Source organism: Asparagus officinalis, chromosome 2 (assembly GCF_001876935.1).
Source record: "Asparagus officinalis chromosome 2, Aspof.V1, whole genome shotgun sequence".
Classification (NCBI taxonomy): Eukaryota; Viridiplantae; Streptophyta; class Magnoliopsida; order Asparagales; family Asparagaceae; genus Asparagus; species Asparagus officinalis.
In genome coordinates, this window is record NC_033795.1 from 76,982,936 (window position 1) to 77,005,127 (window position 22,192).

A 22,192-nucleotide genomic window follows, 5' to 3' on the forward strand; every position below is an offset into this window, starting at 1 on the left:
CGGTCCACGAACCAAAGCGTTCCCGGCACAGGCAAAGTCCCACAAAAACAAGAATCGATAGACGATTTTTGTGTTATTTTCTCAAAAGTTGTAATTTTTGCTTTGTTGTGTAGAAAAGGTCTTATAAAAAGACTATTTCCTTGAATTTGTTGTAATCAAACGAAGATATAATGAATTCCTCAACAGAACCAACTTTTGCTGAAAACATACGTGTATATATCTCGGTGTGCGTGCCCATAACTAGTGTTCACCTTCATCTCAGGTGTTAAACAACTCTTAAACATCATAATATATCAGTACAAGATCGAGAAACTCTCTCAAAAACCAAACAAAGCCAAACAAACATGCACAGGCCATAAAAAGAAGTTGGCGATCGACCGCAATTATGCGGCGGTCGACTGCGACAAGTTTTTAGGGTTGCCCAGGCTTCTTCCAGACACGCGGTCGACCGAACACAGAAATTCCAGAAACGTGCAGGTTTCTGCACAGTGTTGTGTTCATGTTGACTTTGTGATTCAAACAGGTTTAAAACATATTGAAACATATATAAAACATACAACATCACTTAAACTTTGATAATCAATTGCTGAAGTTATCTCGAACATAAATCAAACTCTTGTGTTAACCTAATTAGGGTTTTCAACCTAATTAACCAAATTCTTCAATCTAAAGCATAGACTTTTAACATATTAAACATAAGCATGATTGCAAAACAACTTAGAAAAGATGAACATTCATTTAATCATGTTTTTAACACTTAGGTCTCACAAACCTAGGGTTTTCTCATCTTTAATCCACATGTAAACTCAATTAAATGTCAAATTAGGGTTTAAACATGATTAGAACATGATTAACAAGTAAAAATAAAATTAAGAACAACCCTAATAATCATGATCACGTTTCTATTATAAATGACAAGAAAAACATGTAGATCTAACATTTGTTTCGGATCTAACAACAAAAAATCTAATCTTTTTCACATTAGATTAAGATCTAAGCAAGTAAACACAAATTAAACTTCTAAGCTAGTTATTTAACTATGGGGATGAGTTTGGATGCAAGTGATCTTGCCTTTGCACGTGAACAAGTCTCTAAAACGAACAGTAAATAATCTCTCGACGCCAAACATCACAATTCCTCACCTTTCCTTCAACAAACACCCCAAGATCTCTCCCAAAACTCACAATTAGGGTTAGGGTTTGAGGAGGAAGGCTGCTGGTGTTACTCTCATGTGAAAGAGGGTTAAAAGAGCTTTAAAACGAGTATATATACATAGGGTAATAACTGGATTCAGATTAAACAAAACCCAACCCGAAACAAACCTGGCAGAAACAGATTTGCCCAGTGGTCGACCACCGCGGTCGACTGCACAGGTTTCTAGTCCGTGCTCAGACTAGGGTTTGGTTATAACTTTCACATCCGATCTCGGAATAAGGTGATCTAAGATTTTTTTGGAAAGATATTGAAGAGACCTATAACTTTGGTCTTTTACACTTTTTTCAGATTCTATCTAGATCGATGTGTAAAATATAGAAATTCTCAACTGGTTATTATTCCCAGATTTTCACTCTTTTGGCCTTTGTGCATATTTTGTGCATTTGCACTCATATTTTCAGAAATATACATTAAATTGATCTCAAATTAATTCTTATTATACTCAAACATTAAGATATATTATTTTTCACTATATAACATATTTATCATAAAATATTCCTATTTACAGGGTTTTACACCACTGGAGAGAAAACCTTATTATAATCAATACATTCCTCCTGTGCATAGCCCTTCACAACCAACCTAGCCTTGAACCTCACTGGTGTGCCCTTAAATGCCCTCCTTCTTCGTGTATATCCACTTGCAACCAATCGCTTTCCGTCCTTTTGGAAGCTCAACAAGCTCTCACGTATCGTTCTTGTGAAGAGACACCATCTCCTCCTGCATAGCCACCTGCCACGAATCAGCCTCCGAACTATGCTTGGCCTCTCTGAATATAGTAGGAATCAACTCATTGATACTCTCCACCATAAGTACATATGCAACTACTGTGTCAGTATACTGTGCTAGCATCTGTATGTCGCTCCTCTATCTCCGAACCTCAATAGAATCCTGAACCTGAGCCGTTGGTCTCTGATCCTGCACAACTGTACTCGTATCCTCCTTGTCATCACCATGCTCACCTGGAGTCACCTCAGTCGGCACTCTAATGGATACTATACCATCTGGGTAATGTGGAGCTGCATCGATCTTTACCACCTGTGATATCTCCTCTGTCGGGTCACTCTCCACCTGATGAGAGTTAGGAAGCTTCAAGATAGAAGCCTCATCAAACGTGATGTCCCTACTCAGCACAATCTTCTTATCAACTGGATCACATAGCTTGTATTCCTTGACACCATGCTTGAATCCTATAAATATGGCCTTCGTAGCTCGAGGTTCTAACTTATCAGTCTTCACATGATAGTATGCAGGGCACCCAAATACATTAAACTGGTCATAGTCGTGTGTTGGCTCTCTCAATCACATCTCCATATGGGTCTTCCCCTCAATCACAGATGGAGGCAGCCTGTTAATGAGGTGGCTCGAATATGAAAGTGTCTCAGTCCAAAATATCTTATCCAAACCACTATGCGCCAACAAACATCGAATCTTCTTTAGCAAAGATCAATTTAGCCTCTTTGCCACTCTATTCTACTGTAGTGTAGGACTAACGGTGAAGTGTCTATCTATGCCCTCATCTCAATATAGCTGCTGAAAGGGGTCTGATGTGTACTCACCACCGTTGTTGATCTTTCTCCTAGTTTGCAGTTCTAACCTCTTCTTCCACTCTACAAATATATCTTAGACTTCACTCTTCTTTGCCATAGTGTACACCCAACAATGCCTAGAATAGTCATCAACAAACGTGATGAACCAATGTCGACCACCAAGTAATGTAGTCTTGGTAGGACCCCAAATATCTGTGTGCATATAATCCAGGATACCCCTCGTCCTATAAATGGTTGTCCTGAACTTCACCTTCGTCTTCTTGCCAAGAACACAATGCTTACAGAACTCAACTTTTCTACTCTTGGCTCCCTTCAATATCCCCTGCTTGCACAAAGCCTGTAGTGACTTCTCTCCTGTGTGTCCTAACCTGTAGTGCCAAAGTCTGCTAATATCCGCCTCTGAAATAACCGAAGTAACCTGGCCAATCTCGATGTTTTCCTTCAGATAATATAAGTTCTGACTGCGGACTCCCTTCATCACCATCAAAGATCCCTTAGTAATCTTTGCTATAGCATCCTCAAAGGTCACATTGAATCCTTTTGCCTCTAAAGATTCAACTGAGATAAGATTCTTCTTTAACTGAGGAACAAATCTTACCTCTTTTAATTCACAGACTATTCCATCATGCATCTGAATCCTCATGGTACCTATCCTACAAATACCACAGGATTGATTATTTCCCATGATAACAATACCCCCATCAAGTCTCTCAAATGATGAAAACCAATCTCGCCTAAGAGTCACATGATAAGTAGCACCAGAATTAAGCATCCAATCTGATGCATCCAAGTGGTTCACCTCCGGAGTAATCAATAGAGAAAAGCTCGAATCACCGGAATCATCGCCTTTCGTAATATTCACCTCATTGGCCTTCGGGCCCTTCTTCTTTGCTCCTTGATCTTTGGACAATCTCTCTTCCAATGTTCCTGCTCCTTGCAGAATGCACATTTGTTCTTTCCTAGCTGGTGATGGCCTCTTGACTTTGACCTGCCTCTATTGTCATCTCTCGGATATGGGCTTCTACCTCTCGTCGACAAGGCCTCTCCTGAAGTAATAGCACGAGAAGTCTCATTGTCCTTCCTCCTCAAATCATAATTTGTCAAAGTGTTAGTTACTTCACTATAAGTGATAGAAGATCTCATGTTCAACAAAGTGAGTACAAAGGTATCATACTCTTTATCTTGTAAGGAGCCCAATAAAATAATAGCCTTGTACTCATCCAATATCTTCTCATCGACATTCGCTAAGTCTAACAATAACTTAGTATAATTATTCACATGAACTGCTAGTGAGGTGCCCCTAGATATTTAAAATCTGAGTAACCTACACAGCAAGTACAATCTATTCTCAACACTCTTCGTAAGGTACTTGTTGTTGAGAATTTCCCACATCTTCATTGCAGACGTCACCCAATCACATCATATTTCAGCTCTTGTTCCTATTCATTTTTTCTCATATCACCTCTTCATATTTTGGTGGCCTCTTATAAACCATGATGGTTTCCTCCAAATTCTGAGCATTGAGCGCATTCTGAACATCGCTCATCCACAAATCAAAATTGATCTTACCGTCATACTTCACCATACTAATTTTAGTGTTCTGAAAACCAACTTGAACTGTACCCGCTATCTTACTGCTTTCACTAATTTCTTCACCCATAATCATAAACTCTAAATTACAAAGAAAGATTCAAACTTTGAAAGGATTAAGGAATTATCCAACTGAACCCTAGATTGGATTCCAAATAGAACTCCTAAACACACGAGAAAAGTGAGATCTTCAACTGCAACTCCAAACCCTATCTCCACCAAAGCCTAGAACTCCAAGAACCAAGCTCCCACGACGAATCTTTCTCCACCTAATGCCAAAACCCTAGATCTGAAATCTAAACTCTGATATCAATTGTTGCGCGTCTATGTAGAAGTGTGCTCGTACACCGAACGAATCTGTGATCACGGAAGAAGAGAACCAACTATACATGAGCACAATTCAATCCAAATATAACAAATCAAATCAAACATAAAGATATACATGGTTCGGCAATTTGCCTACGTCCACAGGGAGAGGATGAGAGATTCTACTAAATCAAGGAGAGTACATAGGGTTACAATCTCAGAAAATCACTCACACAAACCCTAAATCAAATCTCTCAACTTGCTCACAAGTTCTCCCTCTCAAAGTACTCAGAATACTCACAAGTCTCTGATAAAAAACCCTAGAAAATCGTGTTCTTATTTATATCAAAACAGAAACTCAAACCAAACAGAAAACCAAAACATGCCTGAAACCTGTCCATAAGTCGACTTAACAGTGGGAACAAGTCGACTTACCATAAGTCGACTTAACAATCGCTATAAGTCGACTTGACAGAGACTAAAACAGCAACCGGAGAACAGATTGTGAGTCAACTCATGCACAGTTTTAAGTCGACTTATGCATGTGCATGAGTCGACTTATGACAGAAAAACTAGTTTTTTTGAGTTCTCCATAGACTGCAGCTTAGATCTTACCCTCCTCAGTCGGCGGCACATGGGATAAGCGACCACTCGAAGGATAGCCAGCTCGAAGAGATTGCTCATTTCCCTCAACCCGACATAAGCTCGAACCATGTCGAGCCCTTGCTTCTCCTTATTTGTGAGTAGACCCAGTTTCAGCTCGTCCTTCTTAATCTTGGGCCAAGTCGGACAAGCAAGGATGGAGTTAGCCCCGAAGACCCACATGAGCTTTTCGTTCCGATCCTTGTTTGAGTTGGGTGCATTTAAGACAAGCTTGGAGCCACCCAAGTTTTATAAGTAATAATGCTCTTCCTTCTAAGCCATCTTGACACTGACAAAATGGCCTAACATACGTAGACTCGGCTCGTGACAGATTATCACATACGGCCACCAAAGTAGCGATGGAGTTCGGCTTGATCTATGAAGGGGATACTCCCAGGGCCTCGCAGACTTGCAGATGAAGGGGTAAAGTAGCAATCATAGTCCGTACTCCAAATGCTTCAGATAGATCAGAGACATTATCATCTCCATGGTGATATACAGCTTCCAACCTCTCTGACACCGACAGTGTGAAAGCCTTAGGGAGATCGAAACGATTGTAATAACCTTCGAGCTCCATTGCACAAACCTTCGAGCAAAATAGGCGGAGGAGGTTGATCCTCATCTCATTGCGGCTAGAAGTGGAGATGGTGGAAGCCATTACAATTCATCAGAGTCTTCGTTGAAAACCACTCGATGTAGAAAGCTAGGGTTTCAAAGATCACAGTGCGGAGAGTTTGTAAAAATAGTTCTTCTCAGAAATGGGCTATATATAGGCTCTAATAGTACGGACAAGTATCAAGATTAGAGCGACTGACTCGATCGAGAACGGACGGCTGAGATCAACCTTGAAAGTTGAACCGGCTATACAAGAAATGAAGCATTGCCCATTGATTGGTATGTCACTCATCTTGTAAGTCAAAGCGATGATGGCACATCATATTTGTTGACGTCGAAAGGTCACTTCGACAATATCCTGTTGCTCTCCTCATAAATGCGCCTCGAAAGTCACAGACCGACGACTGTTTAACTTCCACTCATACTCAACCAGCCAAGTTCGAGTGGAAGGGGGCCACTGTTATAAGCCGTTGTTTAACTTCCACTCATACTCAACCAGCCAAGTTCGAGTGGAAGGGGGCCACTGTTATAAGCCGTAAATAACCAAGTGTTAATCTCTACTAGATAGCCAACACGTGTCCCACTCCACGCTTAATCAGATTATTCTTGCACCCAACAACTCAAGCTGTTACTGCGACTGAATCCATAAGCTAACAGCTTACGTGATCGACTCGAAAGATGATATTTGTTAACCCATCTCTAGGTCAAGCCCTCAAGACTCCATACTCGACCGCTATTTCAGCTGAAAACTTGCGGGCGTTGGTTGTCGGCCTTCAGCCAGAGGCTAGAGAGACGGTGTGTCCTTGAACTCCTTGTTGATAACCAACTACCCTCGCCTTAAATACGCTGTCAGAGTTATTATTGCTCTAGCTCCCATAGTATTCATGACTCATCAGACCCAGTCAGTGCTAAGCGGTTGCTATCGTCCTTGCACTAATTGCTTGGATGACTCATCCTTGCCTGCGTCCGACACCTGTAAAGACTCCTGTCGAGACAACTGTCTGCCTGGATTTGGCCACAATTACCTTCACGCCCTTCAATTTACTATAAAATGGAGCTGCATTGCATGAGATAACTTCTTCTGTTAGGAGGTAACTCGGAACAATTTCTATCACTATTTCTCTTATATTTTCCCACTCAAGTTCAAACGCTGACTTGATCGTTGGAGGAACAACTAAAGAACCTAACTAAAGAACCTAACTCCGGCCTCTTACGAGTTCTTCATGTGCAGGGAAGAACAGAGATCTACAAAGCCAGTCAGCTAAACGAGTTTCAGGACCCTAACTCTAATCCACAAATAAACGCCACGTTCGATAACCGGCATCAACACCATGGGTTGTGCAACGTGTTGTTGCAAATTGGTATGCATTTCACCTATCTGTTTATTTTCTTGTACTCTGTTGCTAGGATTATAATGAGACACATTATTAGCTCATTTTCTTTGCTTAATTGATAGAAGGTTAACATTGCTCTGTAGAAGGGGAAAATAAAAAAAAGAATAACAAAGAAGTTCCTGGTTCTCCTTATTAAGAGGCAGTAGATGTAGTTGTGCATCAATACGCAGTGAGCGTGTAACCGTAGTTGCACTGGGCATAGTTTTTCATGGACGAGAACGAGAGCATGATGCGCCATTTATTTAGAATGATGGAATAGTAGAGCATTTAGGTTCGATGTTTAAGTATTGGAATCTAAGGTTCTGCAAGAGTCGAATTCAAGAAACATGTGAGTTGATATTAGTACCGGTAATAGAACCTAAAGAATTATGTCGCAATTGAAGTGCACATAATTTATTTGCTTAAGTTCTAATATTTTTTATTGTTTACTAGTTGAGATGCACATGCAATGCACGTGGTTGAATATCATGATTATTTAAATTGATAAAAATAGAGTAAAAAAATAAAATAAAATAAAGTTTTTTGTGGGATTGATCATCAGCTCAATAATCTCTCTCTCAAATAAAATATTGTCATTGTTTTCTTCAACCCCATGACTGTGACCGCGTGATCTACTATTTGTGAATTATAAACACATTAATCTAGTAAAACACCTCTACTTATTAGTATCTTGAAGTTTTTAAAAGATGAGTGATCGTGCAATTCGTAAAAGAAGTTTGCATATGAATTTACTTGTAATATGTCCATTAAACGTTTAGTTGTGGGTTGACTCATATTCACGTTAACTTTTAGTTATTGTTTCACTCCTATTTATATTATCTAATGTTCTCATTCAATTTTATAGCTCATTCTCTATATCATAGAAGTAAAACTAAAAGTATGAAGAATTATTTTCTTACAAAATTAGAGTAGGGAGATTATAATATTATATATTATACATTGGCGGCACAGATAATTATAAAAAAGTAAGGTATATATCTTCATAAAAATTTTATAGTGAGTGAGCAACTACAATCATCCTAATTTAAGCATAAATAATTATTATTTTAGTTACTAATTTGATATGTGTAACTATGAAATCAATCTCCAGCAAAAAATAGGAATTAAGATTGTATTATGGTATATGTAAATAAATAAATGTTATTAGAGCTCCTCTTTATATTAAATTTAAAAGTAATAATTTAAATTATTAAGCACCAAATATTAGCTTATGTGAGAAAATAAAGTAATCTATAGTCTATATATATTTATAGTCAATCAATCAACCATATTAAAATTATGATGACCATAGTTAAAATTATATGGTGGGTTCATATTAAATATAATTTATAAAAAATAGTACATTAAAGACAAAACTTTTTAACCACTATATAGATTGTCTGAAAATTTTTACATATATAAATTATGTTGTATAGGAATAGTGATGTGCGCACTTAACTATGGTCTAATAATATTAAGAACGACTTACTCTTCAATATCATTATTAATTGATATATCTGTGCGTTACACTGAGAACACAATGAAAATTTAGAAAACTACAAAACAAATACCCTTAAAAGTTTTAAAAATTATAAAAAATACCATAAAATTTTATAATTTACAAATACATAAAACTATTAAACTACATTAAAATCAAGAATTAAAAAAATCATTGAAAATTTTCAAACTTTAGAGGGGTAATTTATAATATACTAAACTTTAAGGGTGTTTTTTGTAAATTTCAAATTTAATAGATTTTTAATTAGTTATGTTTTTTTCAAAAAAGTTATAGGTACTATACCATGAAAAGTTTTTCCTAAACCTATACCTTTAAAATGTGTATGATATTTTTTATAAAATTTTAATTTTTTATGGGTTGTTAGTAATTTTGCATATTCATTTTAGTAATTTTGCATATTCAATTTTAATTTTTTTTAAATTATGAATTTTAGAGGATTTTTGCAATTTTTTAAACTTATATGCCTTTTCTACATATTGTAAATTATTTATAGACTATTTATAATTCCTATGCTTTCAATTTACTAATGAATTTGAAACTCTTAGGGTGTTTTTTATAAATTTTGAATTTTAAAGGTTTATTTATAATTTTTGAAACTTTAAGGGTATTTTATATAAATTATAAATTATGTTGGGGATATTTTAATTCCTATATTTTCAACGTACCGTTAGGTTGGAAATTATCAAGATTTTTATAAATTTTATAATTTTGTGAGTTTTATTTTGTAATTTGTAAAAAGTTCAGTGTGTAATGCAAATTTCATAAATTTCCTGTGGTTGTTTGTGTTATTTATAGTTTTTTAGTGTATTTATAGGTTTAAAACTTTTAAGGTGTTTTTATAAATTTTGAATTTTATGGGTGTTTTTATAAATTTTAAAATTTATTAGATATTTTCTCCAAAGTCAAAAAAACTTTTAGTTTCTAGCTAGCATATGTTATTCAGATTTCTCACTAAATTGAAATAAATAAAATTTATAATTTTCAAGATGTTTTAATAAAATTTTAAATTTGTAGGGGTGTTTTTGCAATTTAAAAAACTTAAAAAATATTTTTTACAAAGTCCAAAAACTTTTAGGTGTTAGCTAGCATATGTTTTTTAAATTTCTTTATAAACTGAAATAAGTAAAGGATTTGAATTATATGAAACGTATCTCTTTTATCCAGTAACATGTTAAGTCTCATTACGAATAGAATAAATTATTTAGTTACCAATTCAAAGAAAATAGGATAATTAGAATAGATTAGAATAACAATATAATATTCAAAAAAACTAAGAGTAATATTGATCATAGAAAGATTTTTCCGAACTCGTACTTTTAAAAAGAGTATGATATGATATGATATGATATGATTTTCGTTAAAAGTTGCATTCTTTTCAAAAATAACTGGTTTGATTCTAAATCAGGTCGCCGGAGTTGGTGAACTTGATCGTGTTCTACCCGATCCAAATCGCTTTTGGTTCCCCACCCTTTGGAACCCCATGTGGATCCAGAAACTTGTGACGGGTTGGATATTGTAGTATGATACCCGACCCGAATCTTATTGAGCGTCCCGCTCCCTTTATGTTGATATATGGTTGAATTTAGAACTGCCTTTGTTGATTTCCCCTCATCAGCTAATCTGTTGGTGTTCCCTATTTCTTTTATTTTTTTTCACCTCGAAAAAGTTTTTGAATGTGTTCCGATTGAAACTTTTGAGGGGCGAGATGAAGAAAAAAGAGAAGAAGGTTAAAAAAAAAAAATCATAATTTTAGGCCTGGGCCATTTTCACCTCTATCCCAACATACAGTTGAGAATCTATGGATTCAAATGTTACCCGCCATTTTGTTTGCTTTCCTTTCTATTTGAAGCTCATGTTGTCATAATGAGTAGATCTCTTTGATTTCATGCGAAATCAGAAAAAGGGGGGGGGGGGGGGGGGGTGAAATTCCTCTGATCGTGCCAGCTAAAAACCAAGAAATTTCATCCGCGACCCTAGGAAGGTATAGCTCTTTGAAATAATCTGTTTTATTGTTATTTATACAGTTAATTTCCCATATAAGCATTTTAAATTGGTTTCGAATTGGATGTGAAATGTGAGTTGTTACGGTGCAAGTTTTAGACTATGGTTAACGTCGAAAAGATCTGATTTTTATATATTAGGTTTAATCAAAGGGTAGTTTTCTGCAAAATCGCGAGAAACTTGTGGTAGTTTGTTGTGCTTTTTTTTAGAAGTTCACAATGTTACCATTTTTCGTTTGTTTGGAGATATAAGGTCAATAGCCTGGATTTTATTGAGAAGTAAATGCACTAGATAAAGTTCTTAGGAGTTCTTTCGAAAAGAAACGTTGCTTATTTTGTAATTGATTTATACATTTTTATTTTACTTGTTTTGTCCGAAAACCAAGGGATTATTTTAATATACATGCAATTTCCCTGTATCAATTAGTTCGAGAATTATGTATGCAGCCATGAAGACCTAATTTACGACAAGATATTTTTTGCTTAAGACTTGTGATACTTGGAGAACTAAAGAAATATATGAAGTTTGTGCTCTGAAATGATGCTGATCTGTTACTTTCAACATTGTTTTATTTTAGGATCTGTACCTGCAGAGATTCTCTTTCTTCAACTTCGACAAGATCCATATACCAAGCAATATTCCTGCTCTACTTCTTGTTACACTATTCGGGGTGTTTCTTTCCAACGAGCAGCTGAGGAAAATCGACATCGAAATAGAGGTCAAGAGCTTATTGTGTTCACAAGAAGCAGAACTAAATATCTGGTCGTTGCCTAGACTAAAAGAAACTAAAGAGTTCACCATCTCCTTGTTGTGTATTGAAAAAAAAAAACTTGGAAGAATAGCTCATTACCAACTGCAGAAAGAATACCCATATGTACATTTTCCACAACCTAGAACCTGGGGCTAATTGCGGTTAGACCCCCTGTACTATTGCCCCATTGCAGATTGACCCTTTGTGGTTCTACGCCGATAGACCCCTCAGGGGGTTAATGCTCGTGCACTGCAGTTAAATTCTTTGTCATTTTATCAATGCAAAGATCAGGGAGTGGGTGATTTCAGACATTGTTAAACAGTTATCCCAATATAAGATCGAATGGGGAGATATTTTCTGTGGATGTGAGACGAGCTAATATCTCATCTATAATAAGGACATTGGACAAAGTTTACAACTTGGATTGGCCCACTTCTGCAATGAAGAGTCAATGTACTTCTGCAGTTGGGTGTAGATGGCAGTTGAATCAGGTTTGAATTTACTTTTCTCATCATTCACATACCATGTTGTGAATTTTATTACAATTTACGTAGATATTATAGTAGTTAACTTCATGCTTCCTAGTACAAACTATACTCGAAAGTTTATGGTTTAAGGTGCAGGCAAAAGTGATTAGATTATGGCGTTACGCCATGTTTTATATCCTCAAGTGGAAGATATTTCGTGCGAAATGAAAAAACACTTGAAATTGTGAAATATTTTTCTTTATCTTGTAAAGAGAATATACTAATATTTGTATGTAGTAATATTATTCTGGAAACAAAATGCCTTAGTCCTCCTACTCTGATGTCACGTTGTTCGTTGGAAAATTTGATGTAAAAAGACAATGAAAGAAAAATTTGACTTGTATTCCTCTCAAAACCAATGAATAAAGAAAATTTGACTTTGATTCCTTTGATCTCGATTACAACTTGATTACAAAAGAGAGGAGAACGAAATTGGTTCTTCCTCTTTGTTTAAAACTGGGTTCTTCACGGTGGCGATGGAGTGCCTCCCTCGAATGCTCGCGTCGAGTTTGCTCTCCGTTGACGATCCGCACGTCTTGATTCACTGGAACGATATCTTCTCCTCACGATTTGACGTTGTGGAGAACTTGCGTGGCAAGTTTGAGAACTCAGAACGAGTTTAGAAGAACTCTGTAAAAGAGTTGATTTGAACCGAAGATCGGTTAATAAGCCAAGGCTAGAGGAAAGCTTGGTGGTCGATCTTAGCTGAGGATGAACGTCGATCTCCTCTTGCTGCCAATTCTAAGATCCGAAAAATCCAGCCTTCAATGGTCGATTCAAGCCAATCAAAATCGAACCGAACCGAAGCCCCTGAACTGAATTGATCTTCAGTTATTTATAGAGGATTAAGGGGGTGAAACCGCCCCTTAAATCTCTCCTAAGTGGGGTGTAATCGCCCCCCAAATCGTGGGAAACGGTTTTAGAACCGTTCAACTCATGTTGAATGAGTCAAACGACCACGTTGGCGTTCAGGACCCTAACCTCACGTCTTAGGATTGAGACGCGAGGTTGGGTGTTGGCTGAACATTGATGAACGCGAGGGTCGCTCGCGTTTTGGTTTGTTGTAGCTTAGAAACGCGGGGGTCGGTGTTGGCTGGACCCCTAAGAACGCGAGGGTCGCTCACGTTTAGCTTGTTGTAACGCGGGTCCGACCCTAGCGTTTTGATGTTGTAACGCGGGTTTCGACCCTGGCGTTTTGATGTTGTAACGCGGGTTCGACCCTGGCGTGTTGATGTTGTGACGCGGGGTTCGACCCTGGCGTTTTGATGTTGAAACGCGGGGTTCGACCTTGGCGTTTTGATGTTGAAACGCGAGGTTCGACCTTGGCGTTTTGATGTTGAAACGCGGGGTTCGACCCTGGCGTTTTGATATTGAAACGCGGGGTTCGACCCTGGCGTTTTGATGTTGAAACACGGGGAGGGCCTCCACGTCTTGCCTTGCAGAGATTATCACCAAGTAATCTCTTTTTGTCATAGCGTTGCAAAGATCATTGTCTTGTAATCTTCGTCTTGGCTCCTTGAGAATATGAGAGTCGTCAGATTATAACTCCCGATGTTGATTGTGAAGGCTGTTGAAGTAGAGCTTCCATCAGTTGTCGTGAAGGTCGTCAGATTGTAACCTTCAGCAATCTACGCGAAAGTCTTCAGATTACAGCCTTCTGGAAGTCGTCAGATTGTAACTTCCATCATCGGTGGTTGATGGGGGATAAGCTATCTATTGTGATTTTTAGACAGCCTACAGAACCCCCTCCAAAGTTTTCGAAAGTTCGCGGTTGACTGGGACGAATTTTCGGAATACTTTGGATCTCAACTCTGATCCTGGAGCTGTTGATTCCTTGTTGTAAAGGAGTCGTATGACGAAGAAGAGTGAAGTCCTAGATTTGTTTGTGGAGTGGAAGAAGAGATTGGAACTTGTTGGTAGGAAATTTACAGTAAAAAGACAATGAAAGAAAAATTTGACTTGTATTCCTCTCAAAATCAATTACAATTTAGATTCCGATTACAAAAGAGAGGAGAATAAATTTGATTCTCCCATTTGTTTAATTCTGGGTTCTTCACGGTGGCGATGAGATGCCTCCCTCGAATGCTCGCGTCGAGTTTGCTTCTCGTTGACGATCCGAACGTTTTGATTCACTGGAACGATGTCATCTCCTCACGATTTGACGCTGTGGAGAACTTGCGTAGCAAGTTTTGAAATAACTCTTGACGAGTTGATAACTCTGAACGAGTTTTAGAAGAACTCGTAGAGTAAGTTTTGAACTCTGATCGAGTTGATAACTCTGAACGAGTTTTAGAAGAACTTGCAGAGCAAGTTTTGAACTCTGATCGAGTTGATAACTCTGAACGAGTTTGAACTCTTGAAAAAGAGTTGATTTGAACCGAAAGTTCGGTTAATAAGCCAAGGAAGAAGCTCCTGTTGCTGGTCTCCAAAACTCCTTGTTGCTGCAGAACGCGGCAAGATGCTCGATCAAGGATCCCCAAAAAGTCAGCTCCCCCCCTCCAAAAAAGAGGATCCGAACTCAGTTGAGTTTTGAGGTATTTATAGGGGGTTAAGGGTATAACCGCCCCCTTAAATATCTCCTTAATGAGGGTTTAATGGGGTCTAACTGCTCCCCATAAATCTCTCCATGATAGGGTAGTGATCCCCTAAAATCTTGGGGAGAAAACGGTTCTGGAACCGTTCAAATCGTGCTTGAACGAGTTAAACGCTGAAAACAGCGTTCTGGGCTCGAACTGTGCGTTTCTGGACCTGAAACGCACAGTTGAGGTTGAAAAACGCACAGCTGGGGCTGAAAACGCACAGCTGGAGCTGAAAAACGCACAGCTGGGCTGAAAACGCACAGTTGAGGCTGAAAACGCACAGCTGAGGCTGAAAACGCACAGCTGGGCCTGTAAACGCACAGTTGGCCTGTTTCAGGCTAAAAACGCACAGTTGAGCCCATAAACGCACAGTTGACCTGTCGAGCTGTGCTTGGCAGCGATTGGAGCTGCGTTCGAGCTGTGCTTGGCAGCGATTGGAGCTGCGTTGGGCAGCGATGGAAGCGATTGATAAGCTGCGTTGGGCAGCGATGGAGCTGCGTTCGAGCTGTGCTTGGCAGCGATTGGAGCTGCGTTCGAGCTGTGCTTGGCAGCGATTGGAGCTGCGTTCGAGCTGTTGATTGTTGTAGTATTTAGATTTCTCTGTCTTTATATATGGATGACACCAAAGACCAGTAAAGAAGGTCTTATTCAGGCCATTTGTGACAATTGAGGCATCTCAATAACGCTCTATCAACTGCAGGTCATGATCTCCACTGAGTGTGTCGAATATCATTACACTGCTCATCAGCACCTCTAATGGTTGCTAATATAATATTAGTCATGTTGTTGTCGCAGCCATCAAGATCAATCATCTCACATAAGAAGCTGCATTCGTGTTTATAGCTGTTGAAGCGGCGTAGGTGATTGAATCGGTGTAGTGTCTTGATGATGGTACGCGGGGAGGACTTCCACGTCTTGGTTTGAAGAGATCGTCGATTTGTAATCCTTTCTGTCAGAGTATTGCTAAAGACTGTCGTTTTGTAATCTTTGCTTTAACTCTTTGACATGTGAAAATCTTCAAATTGTAGCCTTCTAGAAGTCGTCAGATTGTAATCTTTCATCATCGGTGTTTGATGGGGGATCAACTATCTATTGTGATTTTTAGACAGCCTACAGAACCCCCTCCAAAGTTTTCGAAAGTTCGCGGTTGACTGGGACGAATTTTCGGAATACTTTGGATCTCAACTCTGATCTTGGAGCTGTTGATTCCTTGTCACAAAGGAGTTGTTCTCTGCACTCGCTTCGAAAGCAGCTTGGTTGAACGGATTTTCCATGCAGGACCTGTGTGAAGGTATGTGCCATAATCCTGCTTCTGGAATGTGGGGGTGGACCCTGCATTTTGAACTTGAGATGCGGGTTTCACCGTTGCATGTTGAATTTGGAACACAGGTGTGACCTCGGCGTTTGGTTTTTTGCATCGCGGGTCAACATTTTGACTTAAGACATGGAAGTGGCTTCCGTGCATTTTTGACTAAGTCTTTGAGACTTGTCTTTGGCGCATCTGTTTTAAGTCTCGACTCACATCTATTAAGCTGATGGGCCTGCAAATGTGCGTAGGATTTTTGGCAAACCCTCAGCCATCAACGGATTTGATAAGCCTTTACCGATTACCGTTTGAGTCGGGCTAGCATGTGAATTATCTAGGTCCGTTCCACATGTAACGTTGTGCTAAGAGAATGAACTCTCTTAGTCTTGATGCTATGATTTTGAATACATAGACTTTGTCATTTTGACGGGAAAAGACTAACCGGCAACGCGTGTTAGGCGTAGACTTATCTCTATTTAGGGATCAAGATAAAGTCCCCCATGCGTGTGAGGCATGGATTTTGATGTCCTTTTCACGGTAAAAGACTAACCGGCAACGTGTGTTAGACATTGACTTATCCCTACTTAGGATTCAGGATAAAATTCCCCATGCGTGTAAGGCATGGATTTTGGCGTTATTAATAACGACCTGCTACGATATTGAATACGTAGGCTTTGCTATTATTGCGGGAATAGGCTACCCGACAGCATGTGTTAGATGCAGACTTATCTCTAATTAGGGATCGAGATAAAGTCCCCCATGCGTGACGGTATGGATTTTTGGTGTCATTTCTTCCTGTGTAGCTTGAAACACCGAAAGAATTAACAAGTTCATTGGGGGGTTGACTGTTAGAGGTGTTATGTTAACATAACAGTATTTTACGGACCTATCGCTCTATTGAAGAGAGTCGATAAGTTGATTTGGTCGTCAGAGGTGTGGTGTTAACTTGACGAGTTTGTGGACCTATCGCTCCATTGAAGAGAGTCGATAAGCGGATTTTGTCAGAGGTGTAGTGTTAACGTGACAAGAAAGATATTGCTATGGAAGCAATTTTGAGAACTTATCGCTCAATTGGAGAGAGTCGATAAGTTGATTTGGTCGTCAGAGGTGTGGTGTTAACTTGACGAGTTTGTGGACCTATCGCTCTATTGAAGAGAGTCGATAAGTTGATTTGGTCGTCAGAGGTGTGGTGTTAACTTGACGAGTTTGTGGACCTATCGCTCCATTGAAGAGAGTCGATAAGCGGATTTTGTCAGAGGTGTAGTGTTAACGTGACAAGAAAGATATTGCTATGGAAGCAATTTTGAGAACTTATCGCTCAATTGGAGAGAGTCGATAAGTTGATTTGGTCGTCAGAGGTGTGGTGTTAACTTGACGAGTTTATAGACCTATCGCTGGATTTTGTCAGAGGTGTAGTGTTAACGTGACAAGAAAGATATTGCTATGGAAGCAATTTTGAGAACTTATCGCTCTATTGGAAAGAGTCGATAAGTTGATTTTGTCAGAGGTGTAGTGTTAACGTGACAGGATTTGTGTTGCAATTGGAGCAATTTTGAGAACTTATCGCTCAATTGGAGAGAGTCGATAAGTTGATTTGGTCGTCAGAGGTGTGGTGTTAACTTGACGAGTTTGTGGACCTATCGCTCCATTGAAGAGAGTCGATAAGCGGATTTTGTCAGAGGTGTAGTGTTAACGTGACAAGAAAGATATTGCTATGGAAGCAATTTTGAGAACTTATCGCTCAATTGGAGAGAGTCGATAAGTTGATTTGATTGATAAGTGAATTTGTCAGAGGTTTAGTGTTAACGTGACAGGATGTGTGTTGCGATTGGAGCAACTTTGTGGACTTATCATCCTATTGACGAGGATTGATAAGTGAATTTGTCAGAGGTATGATGTTAACATGACAGGGATGTGTTGTGATCGGTGCAACTGTGTGGACTTATCATCCTATTGACGAGGATTGATAAGTGGATTGTCAGAGGTATAGTGTTAACGTGACAGGAGGATGTTGCGATTGGAGCAACTTTGTGGACTTATCATCCTATTGACGGGGATTGATAAGTGAATTGTCAGAGGTATAGTGTTAACGTGACAGGAAGGTGTTGCGATTAGAGCAACTTTGTGACACATCTATGACGAGGATTATAAGTGATTGTCAAGGTTGATCGTTAACTGAAGGAATGTGTTCTCCCTATACTGCACAAGATTTAAGAATTAGCGTCTCGCTGGGCAGACTGCTAGGAGAGAGTTTTCATCAGACAATGAGTTTGATACCTGCCATTTGAATTTATTTTAAAGGACTTATGTCTTGCTGGGGCGAAAGATTGCGATTGAAGCAATTTGAGACCTATCATCCTATTGGTAAGGATTGATAAGTTATTTCAATGTTATGTTGTTAACGTGTACAAATTGGGGTAATGCGAGTGTATCATTCTCTGATGATACTATCTCAGAGTTAATGTTAACTCGACGAGTGTGAAGATTCCTTCTCTTAATCCAGTGGATTCAAGCGTAATCAACTCCCCAGGCTGATTAAGACTTAGCCAGGGAGAAAAATGACAGAAGCCACATCGCCTAGTGACACTAGCCATGAAGTTAAATTAGGGCACAATCACCTGGTAGGCCATTATCTGATGAGTTTTGACTATCAGAGTAACTGTTAACGTGATTAGTTTTTTCGGACCCCATCTACTTGAGAGATTGCGAAGAGACAGAATTTGGACATAGGAATGACTATCAGAGGTAATCTTAACGCTGATATTTGATAGACCCGCCATCCTTATTGGAAGAGATTGTGGGAATTTGGAGAGAGAAACAGACTATCAGATGATCATTAATGTATAGTTTTAGATGGACCCATGTCATCCTATTGAAGCGATTACAACTGATGACTATCAGAGGTAAATGTTAACGTCGATGTTTTGTGGACCTGCATCCTATTGAAGCGGATGACAAGATTATGGACGTCGATATTTTGTAGATTCTTGGTTGACAGAGGCATCTATTAACATAACAACTCAGAAACTTTATTACTATAATCCATATGAACTACAATAAACCATAACCCCCATTCCTTGAACAAGTGCAGGGGGGGAAAAGGAGTAGGCCACTATCTAATGAGTTTGACTATCAGAGGGAATTGTTAACGTGATAGTTATTGGAGACCCGGTACCCTACTGAAGAGGATTAGCTTCAGTGGTCGCAGTATCTTCCCCTTCTGACTGAGGAGATTGGGCTTGGTCCGATTGCTCAGGAGAAGGTTGGGCTTGGTCCGATTGCTCAGGTTGATCTTGCCTACTTTGTTCTTCGGCTTTGATCCTGGCAATAATCTTTTGAGCCTATTCGCCTTGAGAGATTAGTTGTCTCTAAGAACGATATTCTGCAACTTCGATTCGGGCTAGGAGGTCGGTCTGCAAGTTGTGTCGACAGGTCTCTACTAAAGTAGACTGTGTCATACCTGATGAACATCGGAAAGCCATGGTTCGGAACCTTTTAACGAAGGCTTTGACGGATTCCCTCTTCTTCTGCTTAGTGGCGAGAAGGATATGGATGGAGACTTCTGTATCCTCTTCAAAGAACCTTGACAGGAAGAGTCTCTTTAAATCTGCCCACCTTTGGATACATCCGGCAGGTAGTTTCCTGAACCATTCAAAGGCAACTCCCTTGAGGGTGCCAATGAACAATCGAGCCAGTATGGCATCGTTTGATATTACATTTCCAGTCTGTGACTTGAAATGATAAATATGTTGGTTCGGTGATCCCGTGCCGTCAAAAGTTTGTAGCGTCGGGACTTTAAATTTTGGAGGATAAGGGGCTGCGTCCCATTTGGCAGGGTAGGGCCTGACAACTCCCTCATCTTGGAGCTTGCTTCTGTTAGCAATGACATTGAGGCGGGCTTCCAATTCCTCAATTTTAGCCGACTGAGGATTTTGCTCATACTCCGTCTCTCTTCCTTCATCAGAGGAAGATTCCAGGTTGTGGGCTTCTTAGTCAGAAGCCGTGTCATCAACCACCTTTCCCTTCCCTTTGCTTGTGTGAGGTCGGGACGAAGACGTTCTTTCCCTTCGGGAAGATTCTTGCCTGAGTGGCGAATCTGTCTTCTGAGATTTGGCATTGTCTATTGATGGCCTCCTGCTGAGATTTGAGCATGGCCTCTTGCTCATCAAGTCTCTTCGCGAGATCTTCATGATTTCCCGTCATATAAGCGTAGCTCTCATGTTCAACAAAAGAGCTTGATGACTGAGACTCTGCTATGACTGAGTGTTCATCATTGGAATTAATTCCTTTGGCTAACCTCCGATAGTTGATAGGAGGAATGGCTCCTGTTCGCGTCCGAGTGCGTTGGTAGATTCCTTCAAACTCGTTAGCGATTTCTCTGACGGTCGGTGAATGACTTGTCTCAGAGTCATCAGGACAAGGACCCGAAGCTTTGCCCCTACCGATCACATTGATAGTGACTCCAGGATACTCGGTCTCCGGAGATTTCTTTCTGTGTGAACGTCGTCGTTGGTTAGGCAAGGCAACGTTCGTTAATTGGTTGAACACCAGCAGTTGGGCCGCATATGAACAGCATTGGCGTCCCGAGAGGACCGTAGGAATCAGTCGTTCACATTGGAATGAACGAATGACTTGTTGCATCGGTCTTTCTCTCGATGTGAACTCTCTCGAATCTGTTGTAAAGATTCGAGGAGAATTACTCACTGATTGTGAGGTTTGAACTGGAACCCCCAGTCCATGATTGGACAGGACTGGCTCTTGGTGAACATGGATGTGGTTGAGATTCCTTGAATCCATGAACTTTTTATATCTGTTGTAAAGATTCTAAGTTTGAACGCGAGGTTCAACTGAAGTTCGAACGCGAGGTTCGACTGTTGCACGAACGCGAGGTTCGTCTTAGAACGAACGCGAGGTTCGTTGAAATTGAGCTTGACGCTAACCTGAGTTGAACGCGAGGTTCACCTTAGAACGAACGCGAGGTTCGTCGAAATTGAGCTTGACGCTCACCTGAGTTGAACGCGAGGTTCACCTTAGAACGAACGCGAGGTTCGTTGAAATTGAGCTTGACGCTCATCTGAGTTGAACGCGAGGTTCACCTTAGAACGAACGCGAGGTTCGTTGAGCGCGAAGCTCGGTTAAGATTGAACGAACGCGAAGTTCGTTTGAGGTAACCACCTCCTTAATTTTCGCCATGAGCCCTTAGGGTTTCAAATTGAAACCGCCGCCGACAAACCCAAAAACCTTTGATTTTTATTTTCAAAACAGATCCAAAATTGGAAAAAATTGAAGAAAAAATCAAAGAAAAATCCAAAAATTTACTGTTCACCAGCGATTTTTTCAGTTACTGTTCATCCGAAAAAAAACTTTACTGTTCACCGAACATTACTGTTCATCCGAACCCAAAAAATTGAATCTTTAACTAGAGATTTAAGATCAAAAAACCCAATAAAACTTAAATCGCTAAGAATTAATCAAGGTGGCTCTGATACCACTTGTTAGATCTATATTATAAACTTGAGATCTAAAACCATATAGCCATGATTAATTCAAAGAGATTAAAAAATAAACAAAAGAGCGGAAGCTTATACCTGAATCCATAGATTGATCTTGATTTTGGGTTTTGGATCTTCTAACCTTAGGGTTCCTCTAAAACCGAATTTCTCTCTTAGATGGGGTTGAAGAGAATTAGAGAATGTAACCCTAGGTTAGGGACCATAACCCCTTATTTATAGATGTTGTACTTTTGTAATTTAGCCCCTCAATAAATTACAATTACAACCTGGTATCTGCACATATAACCCCATGACTTATTTAAATACCAAATTAACCCAACTTAATTGATCACTTTAGTGGGTTATCCTGAAAGATAGCAATACACATTGATTAATCATATGTGCCCACAAATAGATTTATTAGATTAAATCCAACATGGGGAACACATGAAAGACTCACACTGAGAGTGTGTTACGCTAAAAAAGGCGAAATATCATGATCGCAGTATAAAAATACACCCATATTTGGGGTTGTTGGGTATCACCATTTGGCTATTCACTCATGTAAACAAATCAAATGACACCAACATAGCCAAGAAAATGGCACACTGCGTTGGTGGTCTAAAAGTCGTAATGAACATTTTCTTCATGATGGTTTGTGACCTGTTAATGAAATTCTAAGTCAAGAAGAGACTCCATCATATAAAATTTAAATGACTCATGCTT